The 9,531-nt window shown below is 37.3% G+C and overlaps 1 protein-coding gene across 2 annotated transcripts in view; it reads right to left on the bottom strand.

The window, feature by feature from the left end:
* The window catches only part of MKL1 (megakaryoblastic leukemia (translocation) 1), a 182,671-nt gene that overhangs the window by 145,696 nt on the left and 27,444 nt on the right, over window positions 1-9,531 (bottom strand). Inside the window, exon 1 of one of the 2 annotated variants that reach the window (XM_012638085.1) lies at window positions 2,319-2,374. The exons of the other annotated variant lie outside the window; for it this stretch is intronic. The gene's annotated coding sequence lies outside the window, so the exon portion shown is untranslated. Of the gene's footprint in view, window positions 1-2,318; window positions 2,375-9,531 lie in introns of those variants that run through there. 2 annotated transcript variants of the gene reach the window in all.

Here is a 9,531-nt window from a genome sequence, read left to right as displayed (position 1 = left end):
TTTTTTTAATACTCTGATTTTTCTTCAGATCGTGTATAAATCTTTTGCCTTTTAAAAAAAGTGGTCTTTGTTCACCAAAGCAAGATGGAAAAATTATATTAAGATCTCTCTGACTAAACTATAAAAGGGAAGTAGTCAAGAGGAAAAGTACAGTAATTCATTTAATAGACAGGAAAATAACAACGAAAATTTTCATAGATTAAGAAATGTCAGTGTGTCCATTGCAGCCCTTGAAAGGATAGCATAGTAACTCTGGGTAACTCTCTATAGACCTTTCTCAGACCACAATGAAAGCTCACTATTTAAAGAGTAGAAAAATAATAGATTTATAAACCCTAAATGAATGAGAAGGAATATTTCAGCTTAATTCCACATCACCTAGGAGAGAGCTGAACAATTTATTCTGATTATTGCATATGACTGAGAGACACAGACCTGGTAGCTCCAATGAGAGAAGAATTTCAAGAGAAAATAAAAACAAAATTTATAATTGTTTTAAAAGAATGTGTGGTAACTTCTTTACAAGCACAATGACAACAGTCAATTCCCTTAGCCAGCTGAAACGCCCAAATGGGGAATTTTTTGGTATTTTTAGAGAAGATTAATTTGCATTGGTTCAGGGACTTTTGTAGAAGTTTCCCAAAACAGCAGTACTGTATTTTATTTACTCCATTTGTAGCTGCAAGCAGAGACCAAGCAAAATTGCACCTATAAACAATCCCAATTCACATCTGCTTTTACCCTGAAAATATTAACCTACTCTACCTCCCCTGTGCCAACTTCAGCAAACCCTGGGTGTCTCAACTTCCCAAAACAGCATAGGTGTCTCTAATCTCACACCTGCTAGTCTCTTCTCTGCCTTTGGCTAAATCAGTAGTGAGCCCAGACATAAAAACAAAAAAACTTCATTAACTCATGTAAGTATTTTCTCTCCTTCTCCATAAAACAATGTTCTAGCAGACATAAATGAAGTAACATAAATCAATAAATAATTCTATCTCCTCTAAATGGCTATACTAAAGGTCAAAACAATTCAAGATACTGATAGTCATAATATCCACCTAGCCTTGACAAACTAATATCAATGAACTTGATATATTTCAATAAAAGAACATATGTGAAAGTTTACAGTACCATGCCTAACCCCCAGTAGGCATCTAATGCCAGTTCCTTTCCTTCCTTTCCATTAATTCTTATAGTACATTATTTCCATGAAGTAGTTTCTGTTAATTATTAACCCAATACATTAATAAAAGTAAAACAATAGAAAGAAGATAATTTCCTGATTGACCACCCAGATCAGACCCAGAAAATTCAAGCCACCAGGTAATGATGAAGCAATTCATTTACAGAAGTTAAACTTTCAATCTACCCTCTCCTACTCCTTCCTTCAGCAGTGTCAATTACAAGACCAGTCCCTTCTGCTATAGGAAGTAGCTCAACTAGTTTTCCTTGAAGCTATGTATTAAAACTTCCTCTTTGTGAATGAGATAAAGCAAGTCTCAAGAACCAAGTGATCCAAGTCTCGTGCACCAAAGAGCATTGGGATCTCAACATACTTCAGATGACAGAAAACTATAACTACGTGAACTAGCCCTTACTTTGGCAGGAAATGTTCTAACAAAAATAGGTTTGCAGAGCTGTGTGAAGTGCCATCTATAGCTCTTTTTGCAGGGATCTGACATAAGACAGATATATAAGCCAAAGCCGTATCTGGTGTACTTTTGTTTAGGCCCTAGAGCTTAAGAAAGGAACACAAGCATGCTGTGTCAAATCAAACTCTAGTGGTTACAGATGGACAGATCCTGTTATCGGTAACAAAATTTATAGTTACCATTGATGGCCTGGCTACTGTCAAGACAGGCCCTTTGTTGTATTTAGTCTACCATTCACATAAGCTATTGAATTTTAGAGTGACCAGAATTAGCTAGCCTGTCACTACCCACCACCCTAAACTAGATTACATAATGGCTCCAATACAAGAACTTTTGCCTTCAAGGAATGGATCAGAGGTAGGGGTGAGTGAGGTGTGTATGTGTGTAAATTCATGGTTCTGTTCTATGATCATCCAAATTTTAAATTGGTTATGCTGTTTCTTAGCATTCTCTACATTCTAACAAGATAACAGATGTAGTCCACAACATTAGATAAACCATGGTGACAAACTATCATGGGGCTATGAAGAGTGAGACTGCAAAAGATAACATCTCCCTAAACAATAAACAAATCTGATCTATTCTAGGTCAGTATAACGGAAAATACTAACTATACCACATTAGGAAAGGAGGCAGGGAAGAGTAAATAAACCTGGGACGTACCTTGCTTATAATTCCCACAGACAGATGAAATTCAATTCCATGCCAACCATACCCTTCGATCACTAAAACACAAAGAGAAAAATAAAAGTTCATGCAATATAAGCAGTTCTTCCGATTCCTAAAGGGCATTTGGTTTCAAAGATGAGAGGCTGTTTCTTATCTCCATTCTATCCTCTCCATGCCCACAAAAGTGGCTGAGCTCTATCACTGGCGAAAAGGCTCACACAGGTGGAGCTAAATAACAGATAACACTAATTGAGCACTTCCTATATGCACTAGGCACTGTTCCTAGTGCTTAAATGTACTAATTAATTCTTAAAACAACCCTTTGAGATGGGTACTCTTATTAACTCACTTTAGATCCAAATGACCAGTGACCTGTACCTCTAAAAGTTGTTCTTATTCGTGTTAAGAAATGCCTTTTAAGTAAACACAGACAATCTCAACCACTGTATAGCTGGGTTATCTCAATAGTTTGTATCTATAAATGTTCCATATTTATCATGTATGAGTCCCCACAATGTGATGAGCACTATACCAGTTGCTGAAGAAGATTCAATCTCTGCCTTTTAGGGGTTGAGAAAGTAGCGGGGCAGATCAGACTGAACTATAAAAAAATGGCTCAAAAAATGGAAGTCCCTATTATAATTCATAATATAACCTTTTTTGTGCAATCATTCAGTAAAAAAATCAGTAAGCTTAGGAGAAAGGGAGAGAAGCTTCACATAACAGATACCCTAAAGCTGTACCTTTAAAAATAAAAATAGGTTAGACTGGGGCTGGATGTGGTAGCTCACATTTGTATCCCAGCAATTTGGGAGGCTGAGGCAGGAGGATCACTTGAGCCCAGAAGTTTAAGACCAGCCTGAGCAACATAGTGAGACTCCTTCTCTATAAAAATTAAAAAATTAAAAAATTTTTTTAAAAAATTAAAAATTAAAAAATTATCTGGGCATGGTGGCACCCACCTGTAATCCTAGCTACCTAATTACTTGGGAGGCTGAGGCAGGAGGATCACTTGAGCTTGAGGTAACAGTGAGCTATGATCAGTACTCCAGCCCAGGTAACAGAGTGAGACCCTATCTGCACTGGGAAAAAAAAAAATTGAAGCATTTTTCTAAAGCCTTTCCCAGTTACCCCGGAGCATTAATCTACTTGCCTCTCCTCCATGCTCTCTTAAAACATTTCGCTATCCCTAGATCTTTTTATCTTTCTCTCTTACTTAACCAAATAGGAATCATCTTTTATACAACTTTGTATCCCCCAAGACTTAGCAGTGTCTGTGGCACATAATAGGTGTTCATTATGTATTTGTTGATTGAAGGCACAACTGATCCGAATTTACAAAATGAATAACTAATGACAGAACTCTTTCTTATTTATAGAGACAGGGTGTAGATGTCACCCAGGCTGGAGTGCAGTGGCACAATCACAGCTCACTAAAACCTCAAACTCCAGAGCTTAAGCGTTCCTCCCACCTTAGCCTGCCCAGTAGCTGGAACCACAGGCACACGCCACCACACTAGCTAAATTTTTAAAATTTTTTTAGAGAAAGGGTCTCGCTATGTTGCCGAGGCTGTTCTTGAACTCCTGGCTTCAAGCAATCCAATCACCTAGGCCTCCCAAAGCACTGGGATTAGAAGCATGAGCCACTGCACCCAACCAGAATTCTTTTTAAAAGTCAGATCTTTAGTATATTTACACAATTCGTTTGTCAAAATCTAATGCACTTCTGCATTTTCATGAGTATGTCTACTACATAATTACACCAACAATTCATGCACAAAAATTATTAAATAAAGTGAGTTTACTAAAAACCACCAACTAATTTTTGCTTAACAACAAAACTAAGTCATCATCCATGTCAATTGAGACATAAACTCAAAATAATGTAATCAATGATTTAGATATTGTGGTTGGTGATCTTTTTCACTAAAATGATGCCACAGCTTTGTATGTAGAGTACCTATAAGTATAATATTTATATTGGCTTTATTCATGGATAGAAGTTACAAATTTAGAAGTCCAGTAAAAAATCCAAAGTTTATTTTTAGAAATTTTCCATATGGTAGGAGTTTGAGAAGTAAAACAGCAGCCTTCTTCCCTACTGAAAGCAGAGGATAGCAGAGTGCCAAAGGAGCAAACGTTCTCCTGACTCTGCTCCTGGCACTGACTGCTTAAAGCAAAGAGAGAAATGTGCAGGGCAAGCAACAGCCTCACTGAAAATCAGTCACCCACGGCAACAGGCATTTTGAATATCTGTGCTATTAAAGGCCTGAGTATTAATTTTATACATGCCCATATGTACTTAAAACACATTTATGGCTTGGAACTTAAAAAATGTTCTAATGTGCTAGTTTGTTCACATATTAATCGAGTCTGCCAGGTTTGAACATGCCAAGCTTAAAATACTTTCCAGATCATTATGCAAAGGTATGAGCTCAATCTTTTATTCTCAGGAAAAGGAAGTTAGGGGAGAATGACTAAAGCAATAGTATTTCAATGAAAGCTATAATGGAAAAAGTCAACTCCTAAATAGTGATGAGTTACTTTTTTAAAATACCTGAATAGAAGTAAGATACAAGCTAATGACAGATATCTTAACTTAATCTCAGGATGAGATCCTGGATTTTAGTTCACAGTTGTCGGGGAATGTATTTCAAAACTGATTTCTATTAATATAATACATGAGACCATATTATATAAAGATCATTTGAGTCAACCACTGAGTAAGCCCCTTCAGAATCCAAGTCTAACTCACTTTATATTGAAATGAATTCTATCTTTATATAAACAGTATTATGAGGAAATTCTTTTAATCTTTTATCAGCTTTAGAGAAATGCCTATAAAACCTAGAATGATTAAACTTTTACAACTAGAACTTCAGAAGCTAACACATCCAATCCCATTTTCAGCTGGGAAACCAGAGCATAATATTTCAGTGACTTGGTAACAGATAAACTGGGACCATAATCTGATTACTAGGCCAATGCATTTATTTATTCCACTATATACTACTAAACATACCACTTTACTAATAAGTAAATGTTTTAGAAATTACAACAGAAAATTTTAGATATTCATTTCCTAAATGGGAAGATTGTAAACATTAGATATATGTGCCCTGATGATTTGGAAATATTGTCCCTTAAAAACTTGGGCAAGCCAGGTGAGGTGGTTCAGTCCTCTAATCCCAGCACTGTGGGAGGCCAAGATGGAAGAATCACTTGAGGTACTCATCTCTACAAAAAAAAAAAGAAAAATTAGCCAGGCATAGTGGCACCCACCTACAGTCCTAGCTACTCACGGGCTGAGGCAGGAGGATCATTCAGGCCACTACACTCTAGCCTGGGCAACAAAGCATGACCCTGTCTTTTAGGAAAAAAAAAAACTTAGGCAACAGAAAATTAAAACAGTTATTTCCAATGCTTTTGGCTCAATACATGCTCACACAAAATCTCTGCTGGAAGTTTAGCTTTAAAAAGCTTTCTTTACATACATTCCAAAGGGGCAGAGAATAATTTTTACAATATGACATTATCCTAATCTTCTAAAACATAAACTTCCCGCAAAAAAATAAGCAATTTCATAGAATCCAGGGTCTTCTTTCAAGCAAGCATTTCTTCTGAAAGAATGCTATTGACAACATTTTAATTTGGGGGAAGAGCACAAAAAGAATAAAAGTAACAAGGAATGGAAAGGGGGAAAAGGAATAAGGAGAAAAGAAAATCAGTTTAGAGTTTTAACTGTCATCAAAAAGGAAGGGGAAAAAACAATTCCTCAATAAATGAACTGTGGTTTTTAAGCAGTCAGCCTCAACAGATACAACTATGTATCTCCACAAACTGAACACCTATGAAAAAAGTCTCACTCTGTCTTATTCCTCTGTTTGTTCGTTCTTCTGTACCCAAAGAGAACATTAAACTGGGCCCCCTGGAGCAAGTAAGAAAGTAAGAAATGCCAGTCCATATAGCCCCCTCAAAGTGCTCATACATACTGGAGCTATCAAAGAATCTTAAAGAAAAGTCAAGAGAGACCACTGTGTTCCTAGGCATGTCCATAACCTCCTCTAGAAGAGATCAGAAATCTCTGCTGCCTTTCATAGTCACCAAAAATCCTTCCTTTCCGATTATCAGTTTGACATGTACAGAGATTTTAAAGACTGGTTAATATAACATTTGATTAAGGTGACGAGGAGAAAATGGAAGCAATATCATATACACTGTGAAAGAAGGGAGAGAAGGGGAGTAAAGAAAGAACTATGTAGCCCCTGCTGGTCAACCCAGCAGCAGTATTTGCTCAGTAAGATACTAAAAACATACACAACACTTTATAAAGTAAAAAACTAAAATCTCCAACCTTCCATTTATAAGAGTTTCAAACTCTATAAAAGCTCTCAATTTTACTTTCATCTGCCAGTATCCCATAACAAGCCATGGAAGCATCTCCTGTTTGACTGTGTAGTAAGATCCAGACATGGCAGTTCTAGAAATGAAGAAACCCACTCTGTAATTTTAAAGTATTTGAACATCTATTCTTACATGATTCTCCTAATCTGCAGCATGGTTATTTGCAGCAATGATGGAGTGGAAACTGCTGCAAAGCCTCTATCATAACTGGAATCATAGAGGAAGGAGCCATCTCTCTGTCATAGGGGAAGGAGCCATTTGTGTTCTAAATAAGAGAAGGGAACTGTAAATCTCAAACCTGACTTGAACACTTCTGCAGCTAGTCTTAAATTAACACACAGATTCCTGTTTTTTTAAAACAGAATAAAATGAACATTTTTATTTTTCTTTGCTTTTTCTCATAATAAATTATTTTAATTATTCAAAATAAGTAATACATAACTATAATTTAAAAAAAAAGTACAATAAGGTATATGGTGAAAAGCAGGTCTCTCTCCCACCCCATTCACCCCGTACTCCTTTCCCAGAAACAATTTCAAGTTTCTTATAATTTAACATTTCTTGATAACTAAAATCACTCTCCTATGCTTACAAGTGTGGTTGCAGGAGAAGCAGAATAACCTAGCTGGTTATTGCACTACCACATCACCACCACTGAAGTCTGAGAATGTACACAGCAGGCCTACCTTCAGGCCCTCCCTATACATATTGCTGCTTACCTGCATACATTACCATATCCAAAGGAGAGGGTTCTTTTGTGTGTGTGTGTGTGGTAAAATACACATAACATACAATTTATCACTTTAATCTTTTTTTTTTTTTAAGCACACATTACATCATTAATCCTTTCTTTTTTTAAGAGATTGGGTCTCACTATGCTGCCCAGGCTGGAGTACAGTGGCTGTTCACAGGCAAAATCCCACTACTAATCAACATGGGAGTTTTTACCAGTTCTGTTTCCAACCTGGGCCAGTTCGCCTCTCCTTAGGCAAACTAGTGGTCCCCCACTCCCAGAAGGTGACCATACTGAAGGCAAACTTAGCACAGACACCCACCTGGCATAGCACACTACAGCCCAGAACTCCTGGGCTCTGGCGATCTTCCCACTTCAGCCTTCGGAGTAGCTGGGACTACAGGCGTGCACCAGCGTGCCCCATTTTAATAATTAAGTGTACAATTCGGTGGCATTAAGTACATTCAAAATCTTGTGTATCCATCACCACCATCCATTTCCAAAACCATGTCATCATCCCAAACACAAACTCTGTACCTATTACACAATAATTCCCCATTCCCCAGCCCCTGGTAACATCTATTCTCCTTTGTCTCTCTGAATTTGCCTCTTCTAGGTACCTCAAGTAAGTGAAATATAAGTGTTTTTGTGTACGGCTTCTTTCACTTAGCATAAATATTTTCAAGGTTAATCCACATTGTAGCATGCATTAGAATTTCATTCTTTTTTAAGGCTGAGTAATATTCCACGGTATGTATATACCCCATTTTGTTTATCCATTAATCAGTCCCATAGACATCTAAGTGGCTTCTACCTCTTGGCTATTGTGAATAATGCTGCTGTGAGCTGTGAGCACTGACAGAAAAGCAGCTTTTTAAGTCTCGGCTTTCAATTCTTTTAAGTTTACATCTAGCAGTGGAATTGCTAGATCATATGGTAATCCTTTAACTTTTTGAGGAACTACCAAACTGTTTTCCACAGCAGCTATACTATTTTACATTCCCATCAGCAATGCACAATTTCTCCTTCTCATCAACACTTTATTTTCCATTTCTTTTTTAAAATAATAGCCATCTTAATGGACATTAAGTGGTATCTCACTGCGGTTTTGGTTTGCATTCAAAGAAAAGGGTTCTTATGTCCATGGCTTCAAGTGTTTTGTATTTGAAGGTGTTCCTGTGGCACTGGTCCATCTCCAACCCACAAAGAAGTGTCTTATCTTCTGAGTATCCATCTCTTCTCAGTGTTAAAGAGTCTACCACTCATGCAGAGCACTACTGGCATTTCAAATCTTGTCTGCTACAGTGACTACTGTACTCCACTTTTCCTTCTCTGCTTTTCTTACATATCCTTTCATCTATGGTTTTTGGATTTCTTTTCAGAAAATACTAACTTATTTATAACCAGACAGTTTAATCAACACCTCCAACTTCTCACAATATTTTTGGCAATTTAAGTGTTCTCAGGAATTGTAAATAATGCTCAAAAGTTATTTCTTGACTATCTAAGGCACTTTCTTTCCTTTTTCTTGGTTTTGGGTTCAGTGGTCTTTGGGGTGCTTGAAGACATAAGAAAGCTAGTCTCAGGATAACCAAATTTTTACCATAACGATTTTCATGACTAAATCTACCTGCATGCAAGCAGAGCATGCAGATAAATAAACTTCTCGCCTCCCAAGAATACAACAAAGATGACAAAATTAGAAATACTTTAATAGCTCACAATAAATTATTTTTCAATTGTCAATAGTGCCTGGAACATGATAAGTCTTCATTAAATATTTGTTGAATAAGCCACAGTGGCTCACGCTTGTAATCCTAGCACTTTGGGAGACTGAGGTGGAAGGACAGCTTGAGGCCAGGAGTTTGAGACCAGCCAGGGCAACCTAGTAACCCTCGTCTCTGCAAAAAAATAAAAAAATGAGCTGGGTATGGTGGCATGTGCCTACAGTCCCAGCTACTTGGGAGGCTGAGGCAGAAGGACTGTTTGAGCCCAGGAGTTCAAGGCTGCAGTGAGCTATAATCGGGCCACTGCACTCCAGCCTGGGCAACAGAGTGAGACCACATCTCT

This window comes from Propithecus coquereli, unplaced genomic scaffold (genome assembly GCF_000956105.1).
Source record: "Propithecus coquereli isolate 6110/MARCELLA unplaced genomic scaffold, Pcoq_1.0 Scaffold126, whole genome shotgun sequence".
NCBI classification, from domain to species: domain Eukaryota; kingdom Metazoa; phylum Chordata; class Mammalia; order Primates; family Indriidae; genus Propithecus; species Propithecus coquereli.
The sequence above is the reverse complement of the archived record's forward strand: the minus strand, read 5'-3'. Positions and strand labels throughout refer to the sequence as shown.